Here is an 8,878-nt window from a genome sequence, read left to right as displayed (position 1 = left end):
TTATATAATGATTTTTAATTAGTTAAAAATGCATTATTAAATAACATGTCTAGTAACATGTCCAATATGTCACACTACACAAATTGACATATGACAAACTTAAAATGGACCCTTTTATCTCATGGGTGCCGTGTAAATAAGGGGTATGGGAGGTTGGTTGTGTTTTGTTCATTTAATTAACAAAACAAAATCATACCCTACTAATGATAGACATGCAAGCCTAAATCTTGAGAAGAACAAACTTGAGCATGCATTGGGCCTTCTTCCCCATGCCACCTTCTCTTCTTATTTTGGTCATTCTTACTTAACAAAAATATGAGTAATTTGTAAATTCTCTCTATTTTTGTTTTGAACACTTAATAAGTAAAAACTCACAAAATCACTAATATCATCTTACCTTTACTAGAAGTACTAAATAATAATATTAGTATTATTTTAGGGCACATATTCTAATATCTCGTAACAAATTAGTATTTGTTTAAGAGGGTTATCTTGGTACGAATCCTTAAGGATTAGATTCTAATATTGGATCTAAGTTCATCTTTGGAGCACTAAGGTTTTCTTAAGAAGACTAATTTGGAAGGTGTCCAAATTAGTATAACCATTCGGCCCTCATAGTAAGTAGATCGTTTCTTCTTACTTTGTATTATTTTGTTATACATGCATAAGATCTAGTTAGTTTATGACTAAACTAAATTTATATAGTTACTAGAAATGTCTAGTAAGACGTTTATGAATCCTTCCATCTCTTCATGGGGAGTTTCCGTCTGGGCTTCCTTATTAGGAAGAAGGTTGTGAACACAAACTGCCATCGTGGTTAGAAGCTTATGCTGGTGGACTTGAATTTCTTTGCCTTGAAGAAGTTTTTGATAAGAACTTTCATCTATTTTAAGGTGGGAAACACCTCCACCTTTCTTGTTAAATTTGAGAAAATGATCACCATGATTTTTAATTGGAGCAAGGAGTAAGGTCGACATTCATGTCGGTGTCGGAACAAGCGTCATTACTATCATTGCTGCTACTACCCAAATCCATATGAACTATTGGCTGTGTAACAAGGAGTGATTTCTTACCTTTCCTACTCTTGCTAAGAGGATCAAATTGGTAGGCGCTTGTACTACCCAAATCCAAACTATTCGGTGGCAAGGAACCAGAGCTGCTAGCACACGTGTTGTTTGGTGGACAAATTTCTACCATAGGTACATCATGTGACACACTGGTTTCTTGATGTTCAAGTGAAGAACCAAGGCCTTCCCATCCCGAGTATTATTAGCATCAAAAGAATCCACCACTATTCGCTTACCATTTTGGTTGACAACGGGTAGAGTTTTTGTAACACCCCCATACACCAGGGTGCCTTACCAAGACCACCTAATGCATGTAAGTGCTACCATCTCGGTTACCCGAGGCTATGTATATCAAATTGACCATAAAAGAACATACTTAAATAAATGAGTTTAAGTGATTACATAACCAAAATCCCAAAACTGTAAAGTAAATAAATCTGTTCCAAAATATCAAACCAACTCAAAAGAAATATAAGTTCAAGACACATCGGAAGACTCTAATGACACGTGGTGACTCCATCCCAGCTATCCCTCACGCAATCCATCTCATACCTGCTCAATAACTGCTCACCATCCCCGAATGGATCACCACAGTTTTTAAAACAATTAACGGGGTCAGTTACTGATTACACAATACAAGATAAGCAAGATCACAATACATACGATCATCCAACTCCATCACCTCTCCACACACCTGACTACACACTAAAGTGTGTAGCTCTGCCAGATTATCCATCGCAACAGATATTCCACACCTCTAGTGGGTGACCGCAGCCGTTCCCAACAAATTCCCGCTTATCAACTCCCCCTTGTTACGGGAACCATAAGGGGCAAATCAAGGGAGTGAAGCCACTCTCGCAAGTGACTCCACTCAGCCAAGGACGCGCCTCGCGAACCACAGACAAACACATCCAACTAACTATACAACAACAATTACCAATTACAATACCAATATGATAAAGATCAACAACATCACAACCATCACCAATCAACTATCAAATATAATGTAATCAATTACCGAGTAGGGAAACCTTACCTGGAAAGGCAAATCACGAAGATCGTCACAATCAGCTATTCAAAACTGCTCCTCTACGAAACCACCTCCGATAATCGAACAATCATATAATTACTATCTAACAATCACCATACTCCCAAAATCCCCAAAAATACCCAATTAGGGTTTCAACCAAAAACAATAAAATGACATAAAAATCATACTAGAATCTTACCCACGATGCGACGGTCTCAACGGCGTAAAGAACACAATGATCCGACGACTCTAGCCCTTAGGATTTGATAGCAATGGGAGGAAGGGAAGTTACGTAGTTTTTCGCTTGTGTAAATAGTTTTAAAAAAAAGTGTAAAGTAAAAAGGAATTGATAAAATAACTTTATATAACCTCCTCACGTTGCTATCAAAACCCAGCGAAATAACCCGTAAAACCGATTTACTCGATCGAGTGCTCCCTACTCGATTGAGTGACGCCTACTCGATCGAGTACCCATCAGACAAGTACACTGTTTCGAAACCAAAACTCACTTACTTGACAGAGTAAGCCTTAATCGATAGCATACCCAACAGTACAGAAACCATAGTATTACAGTCTTCCCTCCTTAAAAATGAACTTCGTCCCCGAAGTTCAAACCCATACTCCAAAACAAACATACTAACTCAACTACGACACAACAACGCAACAAAAACTTAAAACAAAACCCCAACCACAACTCATACCGACTCAAAACAACCACTAACTGTACAAAAACTAGCATAAAACCATTCCAAAACCTTATGCGATCATCTCATATCCCCTTAAAAGAAACATAGTTACGTCCCCGTAACCACACATACCTAATCAAAAAGAGCCGGATACCGCTCCTTCATAGCCTCTTCCGCCCCCTAAGTAGCTTCCTCAACCTCATGATTAGGCCATAGGACCTTAACAACGCCGTTTCCCCGGACCTAGTTTTCCGAACCATGCGATCAAGAATCTGTTTTGGCACCTCAGGATAAGACAAGAATTCATCCAATTCGATGTTCTCCACCTCTAGCGCATGGGAAGGATCACTCACATACTTCCGTAACTGAGACACGTGGAACACATTATGCACCCGATCCAAAGTTGGTGGTAACGCTAACCGATAAAAAACCTCTCCCACACGATCCAAAATCTCATATGGTCCTATGAACTTCTGGCTCAACTTCACTTTCATACCAAACCTCATAACCCCACGCATAGGAGGTACTTTCAGAAGAACCTTATCCCCAACCTGAAACTCTATGTCACGGCATTGTAAGTCTGCATAACTCTTTTGTCGATCCTGGGCCGCTTTCATCTTTTGTCTAGTCACCTTAACATGTTCTATCATCTATTGTACCATCTGTGGTCCTAAAACCACTACCTCAGCTCTATCATCCCAGCAAATCGGACTCCTAAACCTACTCCCATACAAAGCCTCAAACGGTGCCATCCCAATACTCGTATGGTAGCTGTTGTTGTAAGAAAACTCGATTAAATCCAACTTATATTCCCAACTACCACCAAACTCCATCACACAAGCTCGCAACATATTCTCCCAAGTCTTAATAGTTCTCTATGTTTGTTCATATGTTGCCGGATGAAAAGAAGTACTCATCTTTAAGGTAGTTCCCATTATCTCCTGCAACTCTTGCCAAAACCGAGAAATAAACCTCGCTTCTTGATCTGACACAATGTCCTTAGGAACTCCATGTAACCTCACCGCATGTTTCCTGTACCCATTAGCTAACTGAACCTTACTCCATGTATGTTTCATTCGAATAAAGTGAGCTGACTTAGTCAGACGATCCACTATCACCTATATCATGTTATTAGCCTGCTAACTCCTCCGTAAACCCACTATAAAGTCCATGGAGATAGATTCCCATTTCCATTGAGGTACCTCAAGAGATTGAATCTTACCTTGTGGTTGTTGCTGCTCTCCCTTAACCCTCTGACATGTCAAACATCGAGCCACGAACTCAGCTGTTTCTCTTTTCATCCCAGGCCACCAGAAAGTCCTTTTCAAATCTCTATACAGCTTGTCACCACCAGGATGTACTGAATACGGTGTGCAATGAGCCTATGTCTTGATCACCTTTTTGAACTCCTCATCTCTTGGCACACACCATCTGCCATTAAACCGAACACTTCCATGTTTATGAATACAGAATTGAGACACTGTCTATTTCTCCACTCCAGCTCTCCACTCCTGAATCCTAGGATCAAGAGCCTACTTAATTCTGGCGAATATCATCATAAAGATCTAGCTCCACTGTCAACTCTCCTCTACCATCCCATTTTTTGTATCACATGTATCCCCATCATACCCACCTCATCTCTCAACCTCATCAAAGACATAGTTGTGCATAGAGAATGCACACTCTTCCTGCTCAACGCATCAGCCACAACGTTTGCTTTCCCTTTATGGTATATGATATCCATGTCATAGTCCCCTATAAGCTTCATCCACCTCCTCTGTCTCATGTTCAGCTCCTTTTGAGTAAAGATGTACTTTAAACTGTTGTGATATGAACACACCTTAATGGTAGCCCCATAAAGCTAGTGCCTCAAAATCATGAGATCAAACACAACTGCACCCAACTCCAAATCATGTGTCGGATAGTTCTCCTCATAAGGCTTCAATTGCCTAGAAGCATAGGCAATGACTTTCCCATTCTGCATCAACACACAATCTAACCCGTTCTTCGAAGCATCTGTATATACCTCAAAGTTCTCACACCCTTCAAGTAAAGCTAAGACTGGAGCTGTGGTCAAACGCTCCTTTAATGTTTGGAACGCCATCTCACAACTTTCATCCCAACGAAACCCGTTCTCTTTCCTCATCAATGCTGTCATAGGTTTGATGATCTTTGAAAAGTCTTTCAGGAACCGACGATAGTACCCTGCCAAACCCAAGAAACTCCTGATCTCCGTCACATTGTTCGGTGTTTCCCACTTAGACATTGCCTCTATCTTTCTTGGATCCACAGATACACCATCTTTAGAAATCACGTGCCCCAGAAAGGTAACTTCCTTGAGCCATAACTCACACTTATACAACTTTGCATACAGCTGATTGTCACGTAAAGTTTGTAACACCAACCTCAAGTGCTCCTCATGCTCCTCCTTAGTCTTGGAATATACTAAGATATCATCAATGAACACCACCACAAACCGATCTTAAAACTGACTGAAGACCCGGTTCATCAAATCCATACACACTGCCGGTGCATTAGACAACCCAAACGGCATCACCACATACTCAAAGTGAACATACCTTGTGATGCATGTCTTTTATATGATGTTTTACATCCTGTTTTACACGCATTTCAGAGCTCATTTTAGTAGTTTATGCTGTTATTCTCCCTATTTCCGTCTACTTTCTTGTTTTTGTACATTATTGCAGAAATGTGAAGAATTCAACGGAAATTGAACTAAATCCATCCCCGAGTATCCTGCATTGCATTTGACGTGAAGTATTCACTTAAGGAACGAGCTTGGTGCGCATTTCAAGGCCCAAAAGACAAATCCACAAGACTATAAAAGTCAAGTGCCAACTAAAGCAGTCGATCGACCAGTACCCTTAGTCGATCGACCAACCCACGGGATCCAGAAGCTACTGTACACTTCATCCCAGTCGATCGACCGGTCCCAGCAGTCGATCGACCACTCCGCTACTTCAGACGAGAATTAAAAGATCGAGGGAAAGCAAGCCCATTTTGTTTAGGTTTTGATAATAAAAGTTACGTTAGTTTGCTATATAACGTAACCTAGAACATCAGAATAGGGATCGAATTATTATCTAGTTTTACAATCAGTTTTAGAATATCAATAATTAGGGTTCGGAACATTGGTTTGCATCGGATTTTCGCTCGTACTTCTAATCATTCCGTTACAATTCCTCTGCAAATTCGGTATTCCTTCTGTTCTATTTCAGTTCATCTTTATTGCATTGATAGTATAGAAATTGTTAGTTAGATTCCGAAGCCAATTTTATCATTTTATGTTATTTATTTATCTTTCCGTATTAATCATGAATTCAGTAGATTTAATAGTCAATCTCATTGTTGTTATCATTCTTAGTATGAGTAGCTAATTTATTCGTGCTAGGATGTAGGGGAGTTATAGTGTAGGCGGCAATAGAATTAACATGGCCTGAAATCGCGTGTCAGTCGATCGACTGCCATACCTGGTCTATCGACTGACCACGTGAGGTTTACCTTCGTTTTTATTGATTTAAATGTTGTATTTGACGAATCGAATGCATGCGACTAGTTGAATGCTTAATATATGACTGACCCATTAGATCGAAAGATAGGGAAAGTTGTTAGATCACCAATTAAAATGACTAAACTATGCTGAGATCGAAAGATAGGTAAAGTTTAGATTATTAGTCACTTTTCAGGACGAGAGTCAGTATTAGTGATATTAAGGACTTATAGCGAGGTCGAAAGATGTTATCTGTAAAGAGTGAACCGAGAGGACCTCTTGTTTTCCCGCCTCATGTGTTTGATTTAGACCTACTTAGTATGCTGCCGCCGAAACTATAGTGAACAGACCATCCTAGTACCCCTTCTTTTATCTGTTTTATCCGTCTTTTTAGTTTATTGCCTTTAGCTGTAGACCAAATCAATTCAACCCCCACATTCGTTACCTTAGACTAGAATTAGACAATTACTAATTACATTCGCCTCCTTGTGGTTCGACCCTGTTACCACTAGCCTAGGTTAGTTTTAATAGGAAATATAAATTTTATTTTTGGTACTCACAACGACGGGTATCAAATTTTGGCGCCGTTGCCGGGGAGGCAATTGTTCTAATTTTTAGTTGTTTTATTTTAGTCTTTCTTAGTTTAAGGGACATCTGTTCCTTAAAATTTTCTTATATTCTTTTTGTAGTTTCTTCTTATGCGCAGGTCACAGGGTGGTGAACTAGTATCGTTCAATCCTGAGGTTGAGAAATCCTTGCGCGAGTTGAGACGATCATCAAGGGTGTTGGCGACAGAGGAAGAGCTGAGTACTCTGCCAAGTTACTATGAGAACGCTCTGTTCGAAGAAGATCCACCTACATCTCCTGCTTCTACTTCTTCAGCTGAGACAGTCACTTCTCCAGAAATTCCAGTCATGGCTGAAGAAGCAACTATAGCAAGTCATTCTGAGCCGACAGCTGAAAATCTTTACAAAGGGTTTGAATTACCTGGAACTGATAGGAAATTCGAACAGAAGCCTTCCTATATCAACTTAGTTCAGAGGAACCAGTTCGGGGGAGCTTCAAATGAAGATGCAGCCAAGCATATGGAGATATTTATCGATTACTGCTGCTCTATACCCCCGCTGACCGGTGTGACCCAGGACCAGATAAAGGAGACTATGTTTATATTCTCACTCGTGATGCTTTGCAAGGAGTGGTACGAGAGATCGGATCGAGCTGCTCATGGGATCACCGACTGGAATTCCTTAGCCCTGGCATTTTACAAGAAGTACTTCTCTGCCTCGAAGACTAATGCCATTAGAGCTCAGATCACGAGCTTTACACAAGGGCCGGATGAGAATTTTCATGAAGCATGGGTCCGTTTCAAGAAGCTGGTGCAAACCATACCGCACCATGGGTTCGAAAAATGGAGTCTTTGCAATCAGTTCTATAACAGGTTGTATGACAATCAGAGGGCTATCTTGGATGTTGTAGCCAATGGCCGATTTGCTGAGAATATGGGATAAACTATGGGGTGGAAGATCATTGATGACTTAGCCACCCATAAAGCCGAGTATGGGAATTCCAGGGGGAATTAAAGGAGGAGTGCTGAATCTCCTTCTGTAGCTGCACTTGAAGCTCTCACTGCGAGATTCGACAAGTATGAACTGGGAGGAGCTTCAAAAAGAGATATTTACCACGTGAATGATGTGTCAGACGGTCCTTTCGTCTACAGAAGGTGTGGAGCTGAGGGACATGTTTCAGAAAATTGTCCTAGTCCCTTTGAGTCTTGTGCTGCCTTTCAACATTATAGGCAGACAAACACCTACTATGAGCCTAATGTTCATCCCAACTTCAGGTGGAGTAGCCAGAATGTCCTAAATCCAACTCCACCTCCGCAGCAGCAACAGCAGCTGTAAGCCTATGTGCCCCCTCATCATAAGCAACAACAATATCAAAAACCTCCCTATGTGCCGCAGCAGCAACAACCTCAAAATTCTGACTTTGCTGAGTTGAAGAATATGTTGCAAAAGGAGTCCCAAGCTAGAGAGGCCGGAATGAAACTTTTAGAAAGCCAAATTGCTCAATTGGCTAGCAAGAGTACCACTCGAGCTCCGGGACACTTACCGACTCAAACTGACCAGAAAGAGACCCTAAATGCCATTACTTTAAGGATTGGGTCTACCCTGGAGGGGCCTGCTATGGTCGAGGATGCCCCTGCAAAAGATGAGGCGAAACCGAGTCAGAATAAAGTTGTAACGAATAATACCAAGAAAAAGGCGTCTACCAGGTATATCAGTCGATCGACTGATGTACCCTGTCGATCGACTGAAGTGCGGGTTATAGGAGCTTCTGGAACTATAGACCTCAGTCGATCGACGGAGCAAAATGGTCGATCGACTGAGGCCGCTGCTGATATTGAGCAATTTCGTCCTCCAATGCCCAATAATTTGAGAGACCACTTATTTCGGGGTACGACAACTCCGAAAGTATTGGGGCAAGACCCGAGTGCTGATGGGTCGGTCCCGGTTCCGAAGTACGACCCAATGTCAATCAACGGTTCATATTTGAGACGGTCTGAAGAGGGGTCAAGCTTCAATAA

General features: G+C 41.1%; 1 non-coding gene across 1 annotated transcript; it reads right to left on the bottom strand.

The window, feature by feature from the left end:
* Positions 1 to 7,589: 7,589 nt before the first annotated feature.
* Positions 7,590 to 7,696, bottom strand: LOC141636824 (small nucleolar RNA R71). The gene has a single exon (XR_012541406.1). It is a non-coding gene; the product is annotated as a small nucleolar RNA R71 (small nucleolar RNA).
* Between the last annotated feature and the right edge of the window lie 1,182 nt (positions 7,697 to 8,878).

The sequence above is a fragment of the Silene latifolia genome, chromosome Y (assembly GCF_048544455.1).
Source record: "Silene latifolia isolate original U9 population chromosome Y, ASM4854445v1, whole genome shotgun sequence".
Classification (NCBI taxonomy): Eukaryota; Viridiplantae; Streptophyta; class Magnoliopsida; order Caryophyllales; family Caryophyllaceae; genus Silene; species Silene latifolia.
This window is presented reverse-complemented; position numbering and strand designations above follow the sequence as displayed.